Raw genomic sequence first — 21,509 nt, 5'->3', positions numbered from 1 at the left:
TGTTTCTGTGAGTGACATCCAGGACCTCATGAGTAGATTGTTCACATTTAATAGTTACAATCCAAACTGTGGCCTGTGTACGCATGAGTCCCAGTCTCAATTTTGACAGGAGCCCTGTTTTGACACTTTTTGTACCACCTGAGGGCATTATACAATATGCATGAGTGTTGTAATTCTCCGAGACCTCTGTAAAAGTGGGAAATCCAGTACCTTATCCGTTGCCCTAAGCCTAGATACAAGAGTCAACATCTCGTCTATTAACTGGGACTAGGTATGAGAGTCATTGATATGCCTATGAGCTGGGTCCAGAAACAAGTTACCTTCTGACCTGTGGCCAGATCCACATATGACAGTCCCAAATTCAACTGTGGACTGTTTGCACATGTGAGATTCAGGACCTCACCAGTGGGCTTTGTCCATGTGTGAGTGACTATCCGAATTGTTGGATAGTGTGCCTCATGTGAGAGGCACAATTTTACCTCTGTAGTGAGCTCTGACATGACACAAGTATTTTATAGAATATTTATGAGTGTCATAATCCTATGCAATTGTGATACAATTAGGAGACCCAGAACCTTACTGATTGTTCTAAGCTCAGCCATGAGAGTCAGAATCTCTTCTATTGGCTGGGCTCTCATATGACAGTCATTATTATTCCTGTGATCCGAACCTAGGTATATGCCAGAATCCCACCTGTGGGCAGAACCAGGCAGGAGAGTCACATCATCTGAATACTGAGCCAGGGGTATATTAGTATCCCCCCTGTGAGTTGAGTGCTGGTAGGAAATTCACATCACTATGGTGCTGGGACCAGTGATGTGTCACAATGCCCACTGTGGGCCGAACCCTGGCTGAAGGTTTACATCACAGAAGTGCTGGCCTCAGCAATATGTCACAATCCCCTTGTGAACAGGGCCCAGGCAGGAGATGACAATCACACCTTTGGAAATGAGACCAGAGGTATATCTCAATGCCACCTGCAAGAAGGGATTAGGCAGGAGGGCCACTGTACCAAGGCTATTGGCTTAGGCATATGTCACAATTCAAACTGTGGGCTTTATTCAGGCAGTATAGTCTAATCAGTCAAGCTCTGGCTGGGCAAAGTTATTATGTCACAATCACACCTGTGAGAAGGTCTAGGAATGGAATTTACATTCCTGAACATGCTCTGGGTCCAGGTACAAAAGTACACACCTCATGAACTTTTACAAACCTCATGTGTCCAAGAATGCAAATCACAATTTCTTTTATTTCCTTTTTTTATTATTTATTTATTTTAATATTTTATTTTTTTTTGGAGACAGAGTTGCACTCATGTTGCCCAGGGTGGAGTGCAGTGGCATGATCTCGGCTCACTGCAACCACTGTCTCCGGGGTTCAAGTGATTCTCCTGCCTCAGGCTCCCAAGCAGCTGGGATTACAGGTGTGTGCCACCACACCCAGATAATTTTTGCATTTTTAGTAGAGACGAGGTTTTGCCACGTTGGCCAGGTTGGTCTTGAACTCCTGACCTCAGGTGATCCACCTGCCTTGGCCTCCCAAAGTGCTGGGATTACAGGCACGAGCCACCATGCCCAGCTGCATGTCACAATTTCAACAGCAACTTGAATCCATGCATGACAGCCAAACCTCAGACAGCACCTATTAGGAGAGTTAGAGCCTAACATATGTGCTGAATCTTGGTCAGAGACTCATCGTCTCCCCTGAAGGCTGGATCCACATATAAGAGTAACAATACCAACTTCTGACTGCCTTTGGGTGTGAGATTCAGAACCTCAACAGTGGGCTGTGTCTATGTGGGAGTGTGACATTCTTTACTGTTGGCAGTGTATGCATATGAGAGTCAAAATCTCAACTGTGTACTGGACCTTGTTATATTACTCTTTGCATCATGTGTGGCTGTATATATGTGTAAGACTTGCAATGCACTCTGAAACTTTTGTGCCTATATGAACCCGTGATCTTACTCATTTCTCCAAGTCTAGGGATGAGATTCAACATCTCTTCTATTGACTGGTTTAGATATGAGAGTCATTACCATGCCTGTGGGCTAGGTCCAGCAATAAGTCACCATTTTACCTGTGGCCAGATCCACATATGACAGTCAAAATTCGAACTGTAAACTGTGTCTATTAGTGACATTCAGGACCTTGACTGTGGGCCCTGTCCATGTGTGAGACTGACAATTTTAACTGTTGGCTATGTGCTGGGCTCTGGAATGACACGCTCTGTACCACCAAAGGGCATTATAGAATATGCATAAGCTTCCTCATACTTTGTGATCTTACCAGAAGCTGGAGACTGAAGACATTATACATTGTCATAAATCCAGCTAGAAGAGTCAAAATCTCTTCTACTGGTTGCATCCATGTATTATAGTCATCATCATGCCTATGAACTGGACCCGGATATATGTCACAATACCACCGGCAAGCAGGGACTAGGAATGAAAGCCACATCACCTGAATACTGAGCCTGAGTAGGTCAATGTCCCTTCTGTTGGAAGAGTCCTGGCAGGAAGGTGACATCATCTGGCTGCTGAGCCCACTCATATGTCACAATGCCCTCTGTGGGCAGGACCAAGGCAGGAGAGTCAAATGATCTGGGTGCTGGGTGCAGCAGTATGTCACAAATTACCCTGTGAACAGAGCCCAGGAAAAAGAGGAGACTCGCATGACTTAGGTGATGAGGACAGAGATATATCATGATGTTCTGTGAGAAAAGGGCTCAGAAAGAAGAGTTGCATTACCCAGATGTTTGGCCCAGGTATATGTCACAATCCCAACTATATATAGGCACTGCTAAGACAGAAGAGCCATATCACCTGGATGCTTGGCCCACTGATTTGTCACAATCCCTTCTGTAGGCAAGATCCAGGCAAAAAAGACAGTAACATCTACTAGGTGCTGGGCCCAGTAATTTGTCTCAATTCCCCATGTAAGAAGGTCCAAGGCAAAAGAAGAGATTCGTATCACCTAGGTGATAGGCCCAGGGATATGTCCAAATTCCAAATGGGGGTGGGGCCCAGGCAGAAGAGGAGAGTCATGTCACCTAGGTGATGAACCCAGTAATATGTCACAATGCCCCTTGTGGGCTGAGCCCAGGCAGGAGAGGAGAGTCACATTACCTAGGTGATGGGTACACAAGATATTTCTAAATCACCTCTGAGAGACTGGCCCAGGCAGGAGAGTCCCATCACCTATGTGCTTGGCCTAGGTATATGTCACAATCCCACATTTAGTCTGAACCCATGCAGAAATGTAAAATCAGCTAGGTGCTGGGCAAAGGTATGAATCAAAATCACACCTGCAGAAAGGTCCAGGGATGAGATCAACAATATTGCATATGGCCTGGCTCCAAATATAAGATTTAGCACCTCTTGTGAGTTCTGTCCAAGTACCTGAGTCACAATCTCAACCGTGGACTAGATCTGTGTATGAGACCCCCAACCTCATCTGCAAATAGTATCCTGATAGGGGAGACACAGCCTCACAAGGGTGTTTGATCTTGATTCAGAAGTCATCATCTTACCTGTGATCTGGATCCATGTACAAGAATCACACATCCAACTTTCAATTGCCTCCAGCAGTGAGATTCAGAACCTCAACAATGGGCTGTGTCCATGTGGAAGGGTAATAATCCTTACCATCAGCTGAGTGTAAAAACAAGAGTCACAATTTCATCTGTGTGGTGGGCCCTGTTATGAAATTCTCTATACCTCCTGAGGGCATTGTATAATATGCTTGCGTGTTGTAAGGCTCTTTGACTTTTGTACAAGTAAGAAACCCAGGACATTACCTGCTGCCCTAAACCTGGTTACTGAAGTAAACATCTCTTCTATTGGCTGGGTCTTGGTATTAGAGTCCTTACCATGCCTACGAGCTGGGACCAGAAATGAGTCACCATCCCACCTGTGGCCAGATTTACACGTAACAGTCACAATTCCAACTGTGGACTTAATCAGCATGTGAGATTCAGGAGCTTACCAGTAGGCTCTGTCCACGTATGAGAGTGACAATCCTAATCTTCTGCTGGGTGTGCCTATGAAAGTCACAATTTCACCTGTGTTCTAGTTTGTATTATAACGCTATCTGTACCAGCCAAGGACTTCATAATATATGTGTGTGTGTAGGAACCTTCTGTAACCTTTCTACAAGTAGGCGATTCAGGACCTTATCATTTGCCCTAAACCTATCTAAGAGACAAAATCTCACCAATTGGCTGGTTCTACATCTGAGAGACATCATGATTTCTGTGTGCTGGGCCTAGGTAGAAGTCACAATTCTACCTGTGTGTGAAAAGAAGGCAAGAAAGTCGTATCACTTGGGTGATGGGCCATTGATATGTCACAATTCTTTCTGTTGACAGTCCATAAAAAGGAGTTACATCACCTGGGTGCTAGGCTCAGTGATAGGGCACAATGCCCTGTGTAGGCAGGCTACAGGCAGGAGAGTCACATTACCTGGGTGCTTGGCCCAGTGGCATTTTTTTTTTTTTTGAGACGGAGTCTGGCTCTGTTGTCCAGGCTGGAGTGCAGCGTCTCAATCTCGGCTCACTGCAAGCTCCACCTCCCGGATTCACGCCATTCTCCTGCCTCAGCCTCCTGAGTAGCTGGGACCACAGGCGCCTGCTACCATGCCCGGCTAATTTTCTGTATTTTTAGTAGAGATGGGGTTTCACCATGTTAGCCAGGATGGTCTCGATCTCCTGACCTCGTGATCCGCCCACCTTGGCCTCCCAAAGTGCTGGGATTACAGGCGTGAGCCACCATGCCCGGCCCTGGCCCAATGGCATTATAATCCCTTATGTAGAAAGGGCACAGGTAGCAAAAGAGAGTCACATTACCTAGGTGCTTGGCTCAGATATATGTCATAATTGTTTTGGTTAGCAGGGCACAGCCAATAGAGAGCCACATCACAAACTGGTGAGCTCAGTGACATGTCAAAATCCTTAATGGAGGCAGAACATAAGCAAGAAAGTAGAGTCACATCACTTAAGTGATGGGCCCAGAGACATGTCACAATGTCCCCTGTGGGCTGAGCACAGGTCAGAGACTCACATTACCTAGGGGCCTGGTTCAGGTATATTTCATAATCTCAACTCCGATTGTTGGCTACGCTTCCACAGGACAGAAAAATCAATCAGCTGCTGGGCAAAAGTATACGTTACACCTGCAGGAAGGCCTGTGAATAAGATCCATAATCCCATACATTTTCAGGGTTCAGGTATAAGAGTCAACACCTTCTGTGAGTTTTGTCCAAGTATGTGAGACAGAATCTCAATGGTGGACAGGATCCGTGAATGAGAGCCTCAACTCCATCTGTGAACAGTGTCTCAGTAGGGTAGCCATATGCTCACAGTTGTGCTGAATCTTAGTTTGAGAGTCACCCTCCTAACTGTGGACCAGATCCACATAGAAGAGTCACAATGTCACCTTTCAACTTCCTTCAGATGTAAAATTCAGTGGGCTGTGTTTATGTGAGAGGGTGTAAATTCTTACTGTTGGCTGGGTATACATACAAGGATAACAATCTCACCTGTGTGCTAGGCCCTGTTATTCCACTCTTTGTACCACAGAAAGCTTAATAGGGTATGTGTGAGAGTTTCAGCCTGCTCTGAAACTTTAGTGGTGGTATAATCCCATGATACTACCCATGGCCTTAATTAAGCCCAGGCACAAGAGTCGATACTTCTCTTTTTGGCTGGGTTCAAGTATGAAAGTTATCTCCTTGCCTGTAAGCTGGGTTCAGAAATGAGTTACCATCTTATTTGTGGCTGGATCTACATATAATAGGTACAATTCCAACTGTAAACTGTGCCTCCAAGTGAGATTCAGGATCTCACCATTGGTCTCTGTCCATGTGTGAGGGTGACAATCCTGTCAGCTGGGTGTGCATAGGAAAGGAGTAATCTTATCTCTGTGTTGGGTCCAGTTATGACACTCTGTGTACAGCCTGAGGGCTTTATATGATATCTTTTAGTGTCATAGTCTTCTGTGTACTTTGTACAAGTAGGAGACCCTGGGCATACCCATTGTTCTAAGCTTACCTACAAGAGGCAAAATCTCTCTATTGTCTTAGTCCAGATATGAGAGTTATTACCTTACCTGTGTTTTGGGCCCAGATATACGTCACAATTTGAACTCTGGGCAGGAACCAGGAAGAAAAATCACATCACCTAGGTGCTGAGTACAGCAATATGTTAAAATCCTCCTTGCTACAGGGCTCGCCCTGGCAGGAGAGTCACATCGCCTAAGTGCTTGGCCCAGGTGTATGTGACAATCCCACCTGATGCCTGCTGGGTCCACACATGAGAGTCACATTACTCAGATGTTAGACAAAGGTATATGTCACAATCACACGTTCGGTAAAATCCAAACATGAGATTCACAATCCAGCACGTGTCTCAGCTCCAGGTATGAGAGTCAACATCTCCTGTGAGTTGGGTTCAAATACATGAGTCACAATCTTAACGTTGGACTTTATTTGTGCATGGGAACCCCAATCACACCTGCACACTATGTCTTGGTAGAAAAACCACAGCCTATTAGGTGTGTTTAATCCTGGTATCAGAGTCACCATCCAACCTGGGGACTGCATTCACATACGAGGATCACAGTTCCAACTTTTGACTGTCTCCGGTTGTGAGATTCAGAACCTCGACAGTGTGCTGTATTCACGTGGTAGACTGACAATCCTTACTGTCAGCTGGGTGTACATATAAGGGTCACAATCATAGCTGTGTGCTGGGCTCTGTTACGACACTCTCTGTACCACTGGAGAGCTTTATATGATATGCAGGAAAGTTGCAATCAGCTCTGAGAACTTCATTCTGGTATGGACCCATGATCTTACCTGATTTTCTATTTTGAGGTACAAGAGTCAACATTTTTTTTTGTTGGCTAGGTCCAGGTATAAGAGTCATCACCACGCCTGTCAGCTGAGTCCAAACATAGGTAACAATCCCACCTGTGAGCACTGACCAGTTAGGAGGGTCATATCATCCGGGAGCTGGGTCAGGAATATGTACCCATTGTTCTAAGCCTAGCTACAAGAGTCAAAATCTCTATTGTCTTGGTCCAGGTATGAGAGTTATTACCTTAACCTGTGTTTTGGGCCCAGATATATGTCACAATTTGAACTCTGGGCAGGAACCAAGAAGAAAAATCATATTATCTAGGTGTCCCCTGTGGGAGACGTCCCAGTAGGAGAGTAAAAACTTCTTGGTGCTGAGCCAAGTGAAATGATTCAATGCCCCCTGTGGGCAGGGTCCACACAGGAGAGTAGAGTCACATCGCCTAGACGCTGAGTTCAGCAACATGTAAAAATATCCCCTTAGGGCAGGGCTCATGCAGAAGTGTTACATCATCCAGGCACTTGGTCCAGGCATATGTCACAATCCCTCCTGAAGGCAGCACTTGGGCACAAAAGGAGAATTACACCACCTAAGGGATGGGCCCAGAGATGTCACAGTGCCTCTGTGGGCAGGGCCCAGGCAGGAGAGTCACATCACATGGATACAAGGCCCAGGGATATTTACAATCCCCACTGGGGCAGGGCCCAGGGAAAATGACATGAGCCACATCACCAGGTACTGGGCTCAGTGATATACTACAATCCCCTCTGAGGACAGCACCAAGGCAAGAGTTACATCACCTAGGTGCCTGTGACAGGTATATGTCAAAATTCTATTTGTGGGATTAGCCCAGACTAAAGTGGCAAATCGCTCAGGTGGTAGGAAAAGGTATATGTCAAAATCACACCTGTGGGTGTGAACCAGAAAACATGTTACAACACCAGGTGCTGAAGCAGGGATATGTAAAAAGTATTTCTGTTGGCAGGGCCTAGGCAGAAAAATAACATCTCTTGGATGCTGGGCCCAGTGATATGTCACAATTACTTTTGTGGGTTGGGCCTAGGTAAAAAAGGAGGGTCATGTGGCCTAAGGGACTGGGCCCAGGGATATGTCACAATTCTCCTCGTGGGGAGGGCCCAGTCAGGAGAGTCACAGCACTTGGGTGCTGAGCTTAGAAATATGTCATGCCAGGCACTGTGGCTCATGCCTGTAATCCCAGCACTTTGGGAGGTCAAGATGGGTGGATCATTTGAGGTCTGGAGTTTGAGACCAGACTGGCCAACATAGTAAAATCCTGTCTCTACTAAAAATACAAAAAAATTAGCCAGGCATGGTGGCTCATGCCTGTAGTCCCAGCAACTTAGGAGGCTGAGGCAGGAGAATCACTTGAACCTGGAAGACAGAAGTTGCAGTGAGCTGAGATCGCACCACTGCACTCCAGCCTGGGTGACAGAGCAAGACTGTGTCTGGGGGGGAAGAAAAAGAAGTATGTCACAATGCCATTTGTTGACAGGTCCCAGACAGAAGAGTCACATCACCTGATAGTTGGGGCCAGTGATATGTCACAATTATCCATGTGGGCAGGGCCCAGGAAGAAAAATGACAGTCACATCACCGGAGTGCTGAGCCCATTGATATGTCAGAAGTCTTGCTGTAAGCAGACCCCATGTAGAAGAGGAGAATCACATGTCTTAGGTGCTGGGTGCAGTGTAATGTCACTATGTTTCTGAGAGCAGGGCCCAGGCACATGAGTTACACCTGTTAGGTTCTTGGCCCAAGTATATGGCACAATTTTATTTGTGAACTTGGCCCAGTCTGGAGAGTCAAATCACCACATGTTGGACAAAGGCATATGTCACAATAACACTGTGGAAAAGTCCAGTGATAAGTTCCACCATCCTGCCCATGTCTTGACTCCAGGTAAAAGATTCATCATTGTGCTTGTAATTTGGTCCCAGGTATATGGCACAATACAACCTGTGGGGAGGGAGAGGCCAGAAAAGACACATCACTTGGGTGCTGGTCCAGAGACATGTCACAATCCCCCTTGTAGGCAGGACCCTGGCAGAAGAGTCACATCACCTGGCTGCTGGGCCAAGTGATATATCAAAATCCCCCCTGTAGGCAGAGCTTAGGCAGAAAAGGAGACTCACTTCACCTAAGTAATTAGCCTAGACATGTGTCACAGTGGCCCCCATGGGCACGGCCAAGGCAGGAGAGTGACATCACCTTGCTGCTGGGCTCAGCAATGGGTCACAATCTCTCCAGTGGGCAGGAACCAGGCAAGAGAGGGAATCCCATCACCTAGGTGCTGGGCTAAGTGATATGTTCCAACGCTTCCTGTAGGAAGAACTCAGTCAGGAGAGTCACATTACGTGGGTGCAGTACCCAGCTAAATGTCACAGTGCACTCTAAGCCAGAGCCAAGGCAGTAGAATGAAGTCACATCATCTATGTAATGAACCCAGAGATAAGTCACGATGCTCTTTGTAGGCAGGTACCAGGCAGGGGAGTCACAGCACCTGGGTGGCTGCTGGTCACACTGAAATGTAAAAATGCCCTTGGCACGCAGGGCCCAGGAAGGAGTTTCACATTACTTAGGTGGGTGGTCAGGTATATGTCACAATTTTATCTGTCGGCTGGGTCTAGGAAAGAGTCAGATCACTCAGGTTCTGGGCAAAGGTATATTTCCCAATCACACACTTGGGAATGTATAGAAATGAGTTTCACACAAGTCCTGGCTTCATGTATGAGAGGCAACTCCTCCTGTGAGTGGGGTTCAAGTAAAGGAGTTACAGTCTCAACAATGCACAAAATCCATGCACAACAGCCCCAATCTCACCTGCAGATTGTGTTCCGATAGGGAACTCACAGCCTCACAGGTCTGCTGAATCATGGTTCAAGCGTCACAAAACCACCTGGAAACCAGATCCACATATGAGAGTAACAAATCCAATTTGCAACTGTTTTTACGTGTGAGATTAAGTGCCTCATTCGTAGGCTCTGTTTATGTGTAAGAATGAAGAGCCTGTCGGTTGGGTCTGCATACAAGAGTCACAGTCTCGCCTGTTAGCTAGGCCCTGTTATAAACTCTCTGTGTCATTCTAGGGCTGCCTATGATAGTCCTGAGTGTTGCAATGTTCTGTGAACTTTATGCAAGTAGGAGACCCAGGACATTACCTGTGGCCCTAAGCCTGGCTACCAAAGTCAAAATATCTCCCACTGGCTGTGTCCAGGTAAGGGAATCACCATTGTACCTGTGATCTGGACCCAGGTATATGCCACAATTTCACCTGTGGGCAGGAACAAGGCAGGAGATTCACATCACCTGGGTGCTAGACCCAATGATATGTCACAATGCCCACTGTAGACAGGGCACAGGCAGCAGAGTCACATCATCTGAATTCTTGGTTCAGCAATACATCACAATCCCTTCTGTAAGTAGGGCCCAGGCAGCAAGAAGAATCACATTACCTAGGTGCTGAGCCTGGTGAAATGTCACAATGCTCCCTGATAGCAGGGCCCAGGAAAGAGCAGCGTCATATTGCATGGCTGATTGGCCCAGAAATTTGTCACAATCTCCACTGAGGGCAGGGCACAGGAAGAAAAGGAGAGTCACATTAACTAGGTGATGGGCCCAGCCATATGTCACAATCTTTCCTGTAAGCAGGGCCCAAGCACATTACATAGGTTATAGGCCCAGTGATAAGTCACAATCCCTACTGAGACTAGAGTCCTGGAATGAGAGAAAAATTACACCACTTCTTTGATGTGCCCAGAGATGTGTCACAATGACCCCTTTGGGCTTGCCCATGCAGGACATGAGAGTCACATCATCTAGGTAATAAACCCAGAGTCATGTCACAATTTCCCCTGAAGGCAGGGCCAAGGCAGGAGAGTCACATCACCTAGGTTCTTGGCCCAGCAATATGTCACAATCACTTCTAAATGCACAAGCAGCAAAGAAGAGTCACATAACTTAGGTACTGGGCACAGAAATATGTCAAAATCCCCAATGGAGGCCAAGACAAGGCAAGACAGTAGAGTCACATCACGTAGGTAATAAGTCCAAAGATATGTCACAACGTACCCTGTGGTAAGTCCCACGCTGAAGAGTTACATCACCTAGGAACTTGGTCCAGGTATATGTCACAGTCCCAACAGTTGGCTGAGTTCAAACAAATTGTAAAATAAATTAGATGCTGTGTGAAAGTATATGCCACAATCACACCTGCGGGAAGGTTCAGGAATAAAATTCACAATTCTACATATTTCCCAGCTTTAGGTCTGAGAGTCAACACCTCTGGTGAGTTGCATCCAAATACATGAGACAGTCTTAACACTGGACAGTATCCATGCATGAGAGCTCCATCTCCACCTGCAAACACAGTCCCCATAAGATAGGCACAGCCTCACTAGGGTGCTGAATCTTGGTCTCAGAGTCACTATCCTACCTGTTGACCAGATGCATGTACGTGAGTCAAACTTTCAACTTTTCATTGCCTCTGAGTGTGAGATTCAGAACCTCAACAGTGAGCTGTGTCTATATGGGAGAGTGACCATCCTTATTGCTGGCTGGGTACGCATATGAGATTCACAGTTTCCTCTATGTTTTTGGCTCTGTTATGACACTCTTTGTACCATCTGAGGTCTTCACACAACATGCTTGAGAGTGGAATTCTGCGCTGAGAACTTTATGTTTTTATGGATCCAAGATCTTACCCACTACCCTAAGCCCAGGCAGAAGTCAACATAATTTATCTTGTCTGGGTCCAGATATAAGAGTCATCACCATGTTTGTGAGCTGGGTCCAGAAATGAGTCACAATCTTACCTGTGGTCAGATCTATATATGACAGTCAAAATTTCAACTGTGAACTGTGTCCACAAGGCAAAGTCAGGATGTCACTAGTGGGATCTGCCCATGTGTGTGGGTGGCAATTCTTACTGTCAGCTGGCTGTGCGTATGAGAATAAGTCTCAACTTTGTATTGAGCTGTGTTGACACTCTCTGTACCACCATAGGGCACTATGCTGCATGTGATTTTTATGTTGTATGTGTTGTGATTTTTTGTGACCTTTGTACAAGTAGAAAACCCAGAATCATCCCCATTTTCCCAAGCATAACAATGAGAGTCAACGTCTCTTCTATTAGCTTGGTTCAAGTGTAAGAGACAACACTGTGCCTGTGAGTTGGTCAAGAAATGACTTCCCTTCGACCTGTGGCCAAATCCACATATGACAGTCACGATTCCAACTGTGGTCTGCATCCATATGTGAGATTTATAACCTCACCATTGGGTTGTGTCTAGGTTTAAGGGTGACAATTCCATTGTTGGCTGGGTGCACCTATGGGAGTCACAATCTCACCTGCGTGTTGGACCGTGTTATGACACAGCTCATACCACTCAAGGCCTTTATAAAATATTTGTGTCATAATCTCCCGTGACCTTTTATAAGAAAACCCAGAACCTTACCTGTGTCCCTAGGTCTAGCCAGAAGAGTAAAAAATCTGTTGTTTTGGTTGAGTCTACGTATAAGAGTCATCATCATGTCTGCTAACTGGGCCTGGGTATAGTAACAATTTCACCTCTGGGTGTGGATCAGGCAAAAGAGTCACATCACCTGAATTCTGGGCCAGGAATATGTCAACATTCTTCTTGTGTGCAGTGCCATGGCAGGAAAGCCACATCGCCTGAGTGCTGGGCTTAGTGATATGTTATAACACCTTCTGTGGACATAAAATGATAGTCACATCACTTATATATTGGGCCCAGAAATATGTCACAATTCCCACTGTCGGCATGGCCCAGGCAGAAGAGTCACATCATTTGGGTGCAGGATCCAGCGATATGTTACAATTCTTACTGGAAGCAGGACCCAGGCAGAAGGGAAGAATCACGTCACCTAGGGGATGGGTCTAAAAATATATCACAATTTCCCCTGTGGACAAGGTTCAGGCAGAAAAAGATGGTAACATAACCTAGGTGATAGCTCCGGAGATATGTCCAAATTTCCCCTAAGAAAAGGGCCAAGACAGGAGAGTAATATCACCAAGGTATATGGCCCAAATATATGTCACTATCTCATTTGTTGGTTTTATCCAGGCAAAATAATCAAATCTCACAAGCTGGGCAAAGGTATATGTCACAATCACACCTGTAGGAATGTCCAGATTAGATTCACAATCTCACATTGGTCCCAACACCAGGTATCGGAGTAAACACTTGTGAGTTAGGTACAAGTTTGCAAGTCAGAATCTCAATGGTGACCTGGATTCCTGCATGAGAGCCCCAAGACCCCTGCAGACTTTTTCCTGGTAGAATAGTAACAGCCTCACACGTGTGCTGAATATTTGAGAGTCTTCATCTTTTTCTGTGGAACAGATTCACATGTAAGAGTCACAGTTCCAACTTTTGACTGTCTCTGAGCATAAGATTCAGAAGCTCAGCAGTGACCGGGCTGTGTCCATGTGGCAAAGTGACAATCCTGACTGTTGGCTGTGTCTATGAGAGTCACCATCCCACCTGTGTGCTGAGCCCTGTTATGACACTCTCTGTGCCACTCAGGAACTTTATAAAATATGCACGAGTGTTGTAATCTGTGATCTTTCTACAAGTAAAAGACCAAGTAAATTGCCTATTTCCATAAGCCTATTTAGAAGAGTCAAAATCTTTTCTATTGTCTTGGTCCAGGTAAGAGAGTCATCATTATGCCTGTGATTTGGGCTTAGGTGTATGTCACAATCTCACATATGGGCAGGGACCAGGCAGAAGTTCACATCACCTGAGTGCTAGGCAAGGAATATGCCAATATTTCCCCTGTGAGCAGGGCCCAGGAGGAGAGTTACATCAACTGGGATCTTGGCTCCATGATATGTAACAATTTCTTTTAGGCATAGCCTGGGCAGGAAAGGAGAGTCACATCACATAGGTGCTGGGCACAGCAATATGTCTCAACGTCCCCTTTAATAACAGCTTAGGCCGGGGAGCAGAGTCACGTCACCGAGTTTATGGGCTCAGTAATATGTCACAGTCTTCAGTGAGGCTCAGCCCAACCGGGAGTGTTGAGTCACATCTCCTAGGTAATGAGCCCAGAGATCTGTCACAATGCCTTCTGTAAGCTGGGCCTAGAAAGAAAAGGAGAGTCACATCACCAGGTGATTGGCCCAGAGATATATGTAACAATTTCTCCTGAAGGCAGAGCCCAGGCAGGAGCATCACATCACCTATGTAGCCCAAGTATATGTCACAATTTCAACTGTAGACTGGGCACAGGCAAAAATGTAAAAGCAATCGGGTGCCAGGCAAAGGTATATGTCACAATCATACCTGAAGAAAGATCCAGAAATAAAATTTCTAATCCTGCACATGTCCCAGCTGAAGGTTTGTGAGTCAACACCTCCTGTGAGTTGAGTCTACGCATGCAATTCACAATCTCAACAGTGGACAGGATCCATACATAACAGCCTCAACTCCACCTGCGCACAGTGTCTTAGTAGGGCAGACACACCCTAGCAGGAGTGCTGAAGTTTTGTCCAAGAGCTGAGGCAGGAGAATCGCTTGAACCCAGGAGGTGGAGGCTGCAGTGTGCTGAGATCGTGCCACTGCACTCCAGCCTGAGTGACAGAGCGAGACTCCGTCTCAAAAAAAAAGTTATAATTTTACCTGTCAATCAAATCCCCATATGAGAGTCACAATCCCAAATTTTGACTGCTACCAGGTGTGAGATTGAGAACCTCAAGAGTGGGCTGTATGCATGCACTAAGGGTGAAAATCTTAATTATTGGCTGGGTATGCCTATGGGAGTCACAATTTCACATGTGCACTGGCCTGTTACAACATCTTTGTACCACCCAACGTCTTTATAAAATATGCATGAGTGTCCTAATAGTCTGTGACCTCTCTATATGTAGAATACCCAGAAGCATACCTGCTGTAATAAGCCTAAGAGCAAAAATCTCTCTTATTGGCTGGGTCCACGTATGACAGTTATCATCATGCCTGTGAGCTGGACCTAGGTATATGTCACAATCCCATCAGTGGGCAGGAACCAGGTAGGTGAGTCACATTACCTTGGTTCTGTGCCAGGGATATATCACAATACCCACTGTAGGCAGAATGCAGGCAGGCGAGTGACATCATGCAGGTGCTTGGCCCCGTGATGCCTTAATCTTTTCTGTAGAAAAGGCCCAGGCAGGAAGAGAAAGTCATATTATCTACGTGATGGGCCCAGTGATTGTCACAATCCCCCTTGTAATCAGGGCCCAGACAGGAGAGAAGAGTCATATTGCCTAGACAAAGGTCCCGGTGACATGTCACAATCTTCACTTGGGGCAGGACAAAAAGAGAAGGGTCACATTATCCATGTGATGGGCTCAGAAATATGTTACAATGTTGCTTGTAGACAGGTCCTAGGGAACAGAAGTAAGTCACATTCCTAAGTGATTAACCCAAAGGTATGTCACAATACCTCTTAAAGGCAGGACCCAAGAAATAGAGTCAAAGACTGGGTGTGGTGGCGCACGCCTGTAATCCCAGCACTTTGGGAGGCCGAGATGGGCAGATCGCTTAAGGTTAGGAGTTTGAGACCAGCCTGGCCAATATGGTAAAGCCCTGTCTCTACTAAAAATACAAAAATTAGCCAGGCGTGGTGGTGTGCACCTGTAATTCCAGCTACTCGAGAGGCTGAGGCAGGAGAATCGCTTGAACCCAGAAGGCAGAGGTTGCAGTGAGCTAAGGTCACGCCACTGAACTCTAGCCTGGGTGACAGAGCAAGACTGTCTCAAAAAAAAAAAAGAATGTATTACATGAGTCCCCTAGACCTAGAAGGTGCTGCTGAGGTCAACACTACACAGGGCATGAGAGGCATATTAGTCTTCTGTTGCTCCATAACAGGTCACCACAAAATTAGTGGCTAAGAACGCACCCATTTATTAGCTCATGGTTCTGTAGAACTTATGGTTCAGAGTCCGGCAGGCTCCGTTGGGCTCTCTGCTTTAGTTCTCACAACGGTAAAGTCAGTATATCAGCCAGTCTGGGCTCTCATCTAGAGGTGCTGGGAAGAACCCATTTCTAAACCCATTCTGGTTGTTGCCCATTTCCAATTCCTCATGGTTGTAGGACTGGGATCCTTGTTCCCTTGCTTGCTGCTAGCTAGGACTCACTCTCTGTAAGTAGATGTTTCCCCACATTTTTCTCAAATTGCCCCCTCCGTCTTCCAAGTCAGCAAAAGCACATCGCATTTCCCTCCTACTTTGAATCTCTGACTTAGAGAAAGCTCTGTGCTCTCAAAGGCCTGCACTGTTAGGCCAGGCCGACCTGGATAATCTTCCTATCCTGAAACATAACACAATCACGGGACTGAAATTCCATCATATTCAGAAGTTCCTGAGATTTGGACATCTTTGGGGAACCATTTTAGCAATTCTGTCTGCTACAAGAGCTAGGACTCAAAAAAGAGGCTTGGAATCCTGTCAGGTCTTTGACAGCAGCCAAAAATCCAAATGAGACTTCTGTGAGGGTAGAAGTGAGGTCTGAATTCTGATTACCCACCGGGAGGTTTGCCTTTGCACTGCTTGAGTGCACACATTTGTAAAAAGTCTCACACCCACTCCGTTATTTCTTTGATCTCCCAGGGCATTCTGATGGTCATAGTAATTTTGAAGGCCAGGCTCCTCCTTACTCTGAATTGGGTCAGTGAACCTTCTTGCTGTCCCCATGAAGGGTCCCTGTTATGTTCCGTGACAGCCCAGATCTGGAACCCAGTCCAAACAAGCCTGTAATTCCAGCAATTTGGGAGGCTGAAGCGGGTGGATCACCTGAGGTCAGGAGCTCAAGCCAGCCTGGCCAACATGGCAAAACCCTGTCTCTAGAAAAAATACAAAAATTAGCCGGGCGTGGTGGTACATTCCTGTAGTCCCAGCTACTGGAGAGACTGAGGCAGGAGAATTGCTTGAACCCAGGAGGCGGAGGTTGCAGTGAGCCGAGGTCGCGCCATTGCACTCCAGCCTGCGCAACAAGAGGGATATTCCATCAAAAAAAAAAAAAAAGAGTGTTTTACCATTTATTAGGAGGGCAAAAGTTTTATTTTCATCGATATTTGCATTGTATTTTAATGCACAGCAGGAACTTATAAGAGAAAACCCAGAAAAATAATTAGGGTAAGTCTGGGCGCTGTGGCTCACGCCTGTAATCCCAGCACTTTGGGAGGCTTAGGCGGGGGGATCACCTGAGGTCAGGGGTTTGAGACCAGTCTGGCCAACATGGTGAAACTCTGTCTCTACTAAAAATACAAAAAGTTGGCCGGGCATGATGACAGGCGCCTGTAATCCCAGCTACTCAGGTGGCTGAAGTAGGAGAATCTCTTGAACCCAGGAGGCAGAGGTTGCAATAAGCCAAGATTATACCATCACACTCCAGCATGGGTGAAAAGAGCAGGACTCCACCTGTCTCAAAAAAAAAAAAAAAAAAAAAAAAGAATAGAATAATCACACCTGCGAAAAGTAAGTGGATTAGCATTACATAATAAACTTTAAAGGTGAGGACTGGCCAGGCTCCGTCACTTCTCCAGCTCACTCAAAAAAACTAACAATTATCAAGGGTAAGAAATAGAAAAGGGAAGGCCCAGCTCCAGCTAGTTTCCTCCCTCCCCATGAGGCTATTTTTTGCCAGTTTTGTATTGACAAGAAGAAAATGGAGTGAGAACAAGATCTGTACCCTTCGGGACTCTGGCAGTGAGAAACAAAGTAGAATATGAGATATGCTTAAATATCCTAGAGAAAGATTTCTAGGTTAAGATTTGAAATGCTCCAAAAACTTGTAAGGTGTTAATGAAATGACTCAACCTCTGGGTGTCAGTTTCCTAACCTGTAAAATGGGGATCTATGCCTACTTCATCAAATTGTTGCCAGAGTTAAATTCTTTTTTTTTTTTTTTTTTGAGAGAGAATCTCGCTCTGTCGCCCAGGCTGGAGTAAAGTGGCACAGGCGTGAGCCACCGCACCCAGCCTAAATTCACTAATATTTAAAAATGGTGGTTACTGTAAGTGTCCACATCATTAATAAAATAGTATCAGTGGCCAGGTGCAGTGGCTCATGCCTGTAATCCCAGCACTTTGGGAGGCCGAGGCAGACGGATCACCTGAGGTCAGGAGTTCGAGACCAGCCTGGCCAAAATGGGGAAACCCTGTCTCTACTAAAAATACAAAAATTAGCTGGACATGGTAGTGGTGGGCACCTGTAGTCTTAGATACTCCAGGAGGCTGAGGTAGGAGAATCACTTGAACCCAGGAGGCAGAGGTTGCAGTGAGCCGAGATCCTGCCACTGCACTCCAGCCTGGGCAACAGAGCAAGACTCTGTGTCAAACAAAACAAAACAAAAAGGTATCAGACTTCAAAATGCATAAAAGAGATAATGTTGATGAGACCAAAGACACGATTCCCAGATTCATAAACAGTCCAGCAATATCCGAATGAGAAGACTGACAAGTAAGTTGAATTCTTCACAGCTCCACTGGAGAGAATGAGCATGGGGGCTCCAGCAAGATGAGTACGTGGCCAATGTCCAGTGACTAGTCTAGTAAGTGTAGAATCCCTAAAGACCCTGTGAAATACAGTTACACAACAGGCTAACAGGAAAAAAGTGGAACCACGCAACCCACCAGATACTACCAAGAATGGGAGAGCAGAGGAGGGTCAGAGCCACAAAATCTAACCAGAAGACACCAAATTGCAAGGAGCTCCTGCTCCGTGCACAGCAGCTGTGGCTGCATCGGGACCAATCTTCTCAGACAGCTGTCGTGAGATGGCTGACAGCACAGTGTCTTTGCAGCCACACACCAAACAGCAGTGCATCTAAACACAGGTCCCAAGACTCCTCTCCGTTAATCCTCATTTTAAAATGATGCATAGGTTCACATCACAACATTCCCTTTCAACACTTGTGAGCAAGGGTAATCAGACACCCTTACCTAAAGAAGGAACAGGGAGTAGGGTGAGAATACTGAGGGATAGGGGAGGGATGCAAGCACTTTACCACACGGACTGTCACTAAGGGCCTTACTTTTAAAAAGAGCAGCACCCGGCTGGTGTGGTGGCTCACACCTGTAACCCCAGCAGGTTGGGAGGCCGAGGAGGGTGGATCACCTGAGGTCAGGAGTTTGAGACCAACCTGGCCAACATCATGAAGCCTTGTCTCTACTAAATACACAAAAATTAGTCAGGCATGATGGCAAATGCCTGTAAAGCAAGCTACTTGGGAGGCTGAGGCAGGAAAATTGTGAGAACCCAGGAAGTGGAGTTTGCAGTGAGCCGAGATTGCACCACTTCACTCCAGCCTGGGTAACAGAATGAGACTCCGTCTCAAAGAAAAAAAAAAAAAGACTAGAGCTCTAGTATTGTGCTGTCATCTCCCTATACTTCCTCATCTTGCCACCTGCATAGATGACACATGGTTTATCTTCCTTTCTTTACAAAGGCAGTGATGAATCCAGGTGTAATTAATCCTGAAGTGGTAAATTCTTCACAAGTTTCACAAGTACAGTAACAGATTTCCATGGTCACAATCATGTTTTCCCATTTTTTTTGACAGTGTACCACATTCAGCAATCACAAATGAGAAACTATTGGAATGTGTGACATGAATGAACTATTACTTTCCTATAGATTAACACCCGGGTTATTACAGATTAGATATAAAAACAAGAAAGCTGGTACCAACTTTCTGAAAGTAACTTTGTTTTTTATTGTTTTTTTTTTTTTTTTTTTTTTTTTCTGAGATGGAGTCTTGCTCTGTCGCCCAGGCTGGAGTGCAGTGGTGCGACCTCAGATCACTGCAACCTCCACCTCCTGCCTCAGCCTCCCATGTAGCTGAGATTACAGGCACACACCACCACGCCCAGCTAATTTTTGTATTTTTAGTAGAGATGGGGTTTCACCATGTTGGCCAGGCTGGTCTCAAACTCCTGGCCTCAGGTGATCCACCTGCCATGGCCTCCCAAAGTGCTGGGATTGCAGGTGTGAGCCACCGTGCCCTGCCAAAAGTAACTGTTTCTGAGTACTTAGTGGTTTAGGGACATCAATTATTAAGAGGCTACATGGAAGCAGAAGTGCTCCTGGATGTTTCCACTATCTAGACAGAACATTTCAACAGATCAGTCCCAGCAAGTTCAGTTACATCCCTGACTGCAGAAGGTCATGAGTTTTCCATCCAAAGCAGAGATGTTAAACCTCACAGGTTCAAATGCCTTCCAAATGATCTACACCTTGAAAGTTGCTCCCACAAAGCTGGAGCACCATCTGTTCCAGAGAGAGCTGGTCACCATCCATGTCTTTGAGACACTGGCCAGTCAGGTCTAAGGTGAGATGAGGCCATGATTACATGTGTAAAATATCAAAACAATCATTACCTTTAGGTTGATTTTTGGAGGCCTAGCCCCTTAAATGGGTTGGTGAAAATGGCCCACCAGACATATGCCTGGAAACATTGGGGCTTTCTCCTCTGCTTTTAGCAGATCCCGGGTAAGCCAATAATTACTCTTCCTCATGTCTCGACTTCTACTTCCACGAAAAAGGGGTCAGTGAGGTTGACATTTTCACCAAACCACAGCCCATGTTACCCACTGCAAAGCTCAAGTTGTTTACGGGCGGCCCAGGCAGCAAATTTCTCCCAAATGCCGCTGAACTGGCTCTCTGCCTGGAGTAAGCAGAGGCCGGTGGCACAATGTACAATGTCTCAGTCAGACATCAGGCCAGTTTCCGTAGCAGTTTAGGAAAGCAGGCGGCTCCATGGGCTGGAGGCGGCGCGATGCCGTGGAAAGACCAGCGGGTAAGGATAAAAAGAGGAAACCGAGCTGCTCAGCCGAAGGTGGGACCTGCCACATTTGGGCAAAAGCCCAGATTTATCCCTCATATCTCTCTCCAAACTCACTCCCCATGGAGAGGGGGCAGCAGGGGGTGAGCGGGCAGCACTGCTTTGCCAGGTCCACACCACCCTGCCCCTCCCACTGAGCCGGTGCCTACTGGAATTGTAGTTCTGCAGCCAGGCGACCAGAGAGCCGGGAGCCGTTAAGAGACTACAACGTCCCCGCACGCCCGGCGAGGTGCGCAGCGCCCTGCCTCTCTTTCTTCTTCTTTTTTTTTTTTTTTTGAGACGGAGTCTCCCTCTGTCGCCCAGGCTGGAGTGTGCAGTGGCTCGATCTCGGCTCACTGCAACCTTCGCCTCTGGGGTTCAAGAGAGCCTCCTGCCTCAGCCTCCCGAGTAGCTGGGACTACAGGCGCCCGCCACCACGCGCGGCTAATTTTTTGTATTTTTAGGAGAGACGGGGTTTCACCGTGTTAGCCAGGATAGTCTCGATCTCCTGACCTCGTGATCCGCCCGCCTCGGCTTCCCAAAGAGCTGGGATTACAGGCGAAAAACACCGCGCCCTGCCGCCCAGCCTCTCTTTCTAAGGCTATGCCCAAACCCCGAGCCCCGAGCATGCGGGGATTGTAGTCCTGCAGTTCTGCAACCTAGGGACTGCGAGCGGTTAAGAGACTACAACTCTCAGCATGTCTAGCGAGGCGCGCACCGCCGTGTCCCCAGGGCTTCGCACCGCCCCCAGACTTGCGCATGCTGGGATTGTAATACTGTCGCCTTGCCACCAACGGGCTACGAGCG

The 21,509-nt window shown here is 46.6% G+C and overlaps 1 protein-coding gene and 2 long non-coding RNA genes across 7 annotated transcripts in view; 1 reads left to right on the top strand and 2 right to left on the bottom strand.

Annotated features, from left to right (window-relative positions):
* The window catches only part of LOC100436015 (zinc finger protein 736), a 308,914-nt gene that overhangs the window by 238,216 nt on the left and 49,189 nt on the right, over positions 1–21,509 (top strand). The window lies entirely within an intron of this gene.
* LOC129060649 (uncharacterized) lies at positions 1,297–4,259 on the bottom strand. Its single transcript, XR_010140706.1, has 3 exons — positions 3,987–4,259; positions 3,532–3,652; positions 1,297–2,638 (listed from the first exon to the last, which is right to left on the bottom strand). It is a non-coding gene; the product is annotated as an uncharacterized LOC129060649 (long non-coding RNA).
* LOC129060640 (uncharacterized) lies at positions 8,622–21,095 on the bottom strand. 4 transcript variants are annotated; one of them, XR_008527487.1, is made up of 6 exons: positions 20,873–21,095; positions 12,330–13,981; positions 10,945–11,022; positions 10,329–10,438; positions 9,697–9,772; positions 8,622–8,832 (listed from the first exon to the last, which is right to left on the bottom strand). It is a non-coding gene; the product is annotated as an uncharacterized LOC129060640 (long non-coding RNA). The 4 variants fall into 4 exon arrangements; XR_008527484.1 differs by having other exon boundaries at positions 20,260–20,892; XR_008527485.1 differs by lacking the exon at positions 10,329–10,438 and having other exon boundaries at positions 20,260–20,892.

The sequence above is a fragment of the Pongo abelii genome, chromosome 6, assembly GCF_028885655.2.
Source record: "Pongo abelii isolate AG06213 chromosome 6, NHGRI_mPonAbe1-v2.0_pri, whole genome shotgun sequence".
Lineage (NCBI taxonomy): Eukaryota > Metazoa > Chordata > Mammalia > Primates > Hominidae > Pongo > Pongo abelii.
The sequence above is the reverse complement of the archived record's forward strand: the minus strand, read 5'-3'. Positions and strand labels throughout refer to the sequence as shown.